The following is a 3372-nucleotide window of genomic DNA, read 5'->3' on the forward strand; positions in this document are numbered from 1 at the left end:
GGTGTGTGTGATGTGAGTGTGTGTGCGGTGTGTGTATGTGAGGGGGTGTGGTGTGTGTGATGTGAGTGTATGTGATATATCTATGTATTGATGTGAGTTTGTGAACCGTGTGTGGTGTGTGTGCTGGCTGTGCATGTTTGTGTCTGTGTGTGGAAGGATGTTTGCTGCAGGCAGAGGGGACAGAGCTTCCCTGGAGAGGCAGAGATCAGAGGGGGGACCCAGACCCCAGAGAAGGTGAGGGAACAAAAGAAAGAGTTAAAAAGCCACAGGATCTAGAGGGCAAAGTGGCAGTGGAGGGGCCGGTCCCTGGGGGCACCAAGGCAGGTAGGGAGGAGGGCCGGTTGCGCAGTGGGTCGGTCTCTGGGCGGGGGAGAAAGAGCCCAAGGCCTGGCTGCTGTCAGCACGGACCTGCGTCGGGGGGTGGCTGGGTCCCACAGTCACTGTGGTCCAGGCTTGGGGATGATGGGTCCCCAGACCTGCAGAGAAGATGGAGGGTAGGACTTGGCCATACCGGGAGGCAGTGTGACTCCACATCCTTGTCTTACATGACCATGAGTGACAAGGACTCAAGCAAAACTCTACTTTCAGCTGCATCCAACTTGTCTCTCTTCAGAAGCCTGGTACCTGTGCGCTTGGGCCGAGGGGACAGTCACAGGGGACTTCCTGGACCTACCTTCCAGGTAGAAGTCCCCTGGAGGGCCAAGATGGTGAGAAACCTAAGGTAAAAATTGTGCAGAGGACAAATGTCACTTGCCCCCCAATCCTTTGGTTGTGTTTTTGTCATACCTCTGGGAAGCCATGAGACCTCAAGCTGCACTGTGTTTCCGGCATTCCCAGTGGAGGAAGGCAGCCCAGCAAGGAGATTTACGACCTGCTCAGGGGAAATTAAGTAGCTGCCAGAAACAGCCAAAAGCTGTTGTCTCTGGCTGCGGGCACAGGGCTCGGAGGGATTTCACTAACGCCCGGTCGGCCGCGAGGCCACACGGCCATGGGGCCACAGCCCTCTCTCTGGCCTTCACAAGCACATAGGACAGCAGATTTTGCAGATACCTCATGGGGAAGGGGAATTTTCTTGGCTAGGTCTAAATAAATAAAGCAGCAGGCATAGAGAGTAAAGCCAAGACTTTCAAAAGATAAAGCCAAAATATTTATTTTTTTAAAAAAAGAGCAGATTTTAAATCTTTCTGCTATTAATACTCTCATTTTTCTTTTGACTTAGGAAATAGTCAAGTGTTTAAAATGACTTGAATGAAGCAAATGCCATGAGCTGAGGAGGAAGAAAGAAAACAGAAGCCAAAAAGGGACAAAGAAGGAGGTTTGGGGATGAGTGTTTGGTCTGCAGTCGAGTGTTTGCATGCTTTTCTTTTTTTCATTCTGTTTCTCCCCTTTCTATCGCCCTCATCTGAAATAGGTAGCAAAGAAAAATTTAAGCTGCAAGAGCAAAACTATTTCCAAACAGTGAGGTTTAGCAAACATTGGCCTAAAATCTGTATTCACCTTCTAAAAATCCACACTCGGTTCCTCAAGCTAACCTCAACGCCAGACCAAAGGTCAACTCTTGTTTTGATCAACGTGAGTAAGCACCACATCCCCAAATGATTAGAAACCCTCTGTTGAACTAGGAGATCTGTGGTCAGCAACACTGTTCTGCAAATGCTGGCCACACCCACCTGCCCTCTAGGTTCAGGAAAGGACTGTCCTTCTTTGTCCTCTGCTGATGGTTCCATGGGGCTGGCTCTGGACGCTTACTTAGGATGGAAATGGCACCTGCCACTTTCCCAAGCTAGAGCATTTAAGTGCCAGAGCATTTAATTGCTTTCAGAACTTTCCTCTCTGCTATGGTGACCAGCAATGTTCCAGGCAGGAGAAATCAATTTTTCCTGTTTCAGTTCACTAAGAGTGAATTACTGTAGCACAACCAAACTTATCCTGATTGATACAAGATTTGTTTATTTTTGAGCTGCCTAATAGCAAAAATACAATAAATGGACGGATGGGTGGATGGATGGATGGATGGATGGACGGATGGAGCTGGTAGATATGGCTCTTTGTCTATAAATCTCAACCACAAACCTTGCAATGCCTCCAGAATACAAACTCCTACAAGGCAGGGACTGTGAAGGTTGTTGAAATGAGCAATCCATTAGAAGCCAAAAAAAAAAAAGAAAGAAAGAAACTGATTTTGATTTCTGGCTTAACAGACTTGGAGCCACTCTGTACAAGATTTACCCAATGAAGACCCAAAAGGATCCTCTGCAGACACCTCAGACAGAAAGCTCTTCAGCCCCTGGGGGTAAATCTGTGCAGGGCAATTTTCAAGTTATCCAAACTCCAACCAAGGGTCATCAGTAACTGTTGTTGATTTTGCAGTCTCAACAAAAACACAAAACAAATGTGCTTTCATCTTCAAACAAAGCAACGCATAATAGTAGAGAGAGTATTAGGTTAGGGTTAGAATAAAGTGGGAATAATTCCTGTTTCCATTAAATTACTGTTTCCATTAAATTCTGGCTCTAGGATCTTGGAAAAATCACATAACTTCTATACACCTCCTTTTTCTCAACTCTGGGATGGAAATGTCACTTTACCTGTCTACACCATGAGGATGGTGAGTTTGAGGTTGCTTGAAGTGACTTGGTATAACCCCCCTCAGGACACTGCAATATATTTCAGGAACTCTGCCAGTTGTGCTTGGTGCCAAGAGATGCTTCATAACTAACTGCAACTATTGGTACCATTGTTCTTCTATGATTAGTATCCTTGCAAACAACCCCCTGTTAACTACGCCAAGCTCATACAGAACCTACGTAATGTGCCCCTTGTTAAGCAAGCTCGGTCATTGTCCTGAAGCCAGAGGGACATTCAACAGGTGGTCTGTGGTCTGTGACAGAGGTGCCTTGGGACTTCTCCATTATTGAGATCCAACTTGTCCATGCTGCCATAAGAAGGAAGTTCTCTGCAGCAGGGAGAGGTTTTCCTGGCTACTGGACTCCTGAAAAGGGCCAAACCTGGCCAAAAGAGGTATGGGCAAAATGTGTCTCAGTGACCCTCACACACCCACTCTGTCCTGTGTGCCCTCCTCAAGCCCTTCCTCTTCAGGGCATCCCAAACCAGAAATGCATTTAATGTGTGACTAGCAGGGACATTTCAGTTCTAGACTTAGTGCCTGAGGTGTATTTGGGGCAAGTGCTTTCTTTTTTTTATCAGCTACTCAGGAAATGTTGACTGACAGCTAAAATAGCCAAAAGCTACAAAATCTACCCTATCATTTCAAGACCAGTGAAATCTGCATGTGGAAATATCACAGAAGGGAGGCCCATGGCCCTGTACATAGTCCAGCAGGTTCAAGCATAAGAAGAGGGTTCACTGCTT

The 3372-nt window shown here is 46.6% G+C and overlaps 1 long non-coding RNA gene across 1 annotated transcript in view; it reads left to right on the forward strand.

The window, feature by feature from the left end:
- Positions 1 to 1587, forward strand: part of LOC141370254 (uncharacterized) — a 2089-nt gene extending 502 nt beyond the window's left edge. Inside the window, exons 2-3 of the long non-coding RNA XR_012374149.1 lie at positions 614 to 721; positions 1220 to 1587. This is a non-coding gene — a long non-coding RNA (uncharacterized lncRNA). The remainder of the gene's footprint in view (positions 1 to 613; positions 722 to 1219) is intronic.
- The last annotated feature ends 1785 nt before the right edge of the window (positions 1588 to 3372 follow it).

The sequence above is a fragment of the Callorhinus ursinus genome, unplaced genomic scaffold, assembly GCF_003265705.2.
Source record: "Callorhinus ursinus isolate GAN/ISIS: 27379988/994484 unplaced genomic scaffold, GSC_fseal_2.0 scaffold29, whole genome shotgun sequence".
NCBI lineage: Eukaryota > Metazoa > Chordata > Mammalia > Carnivora > Otariidae > Callorhinus > Callorhinus ursinus.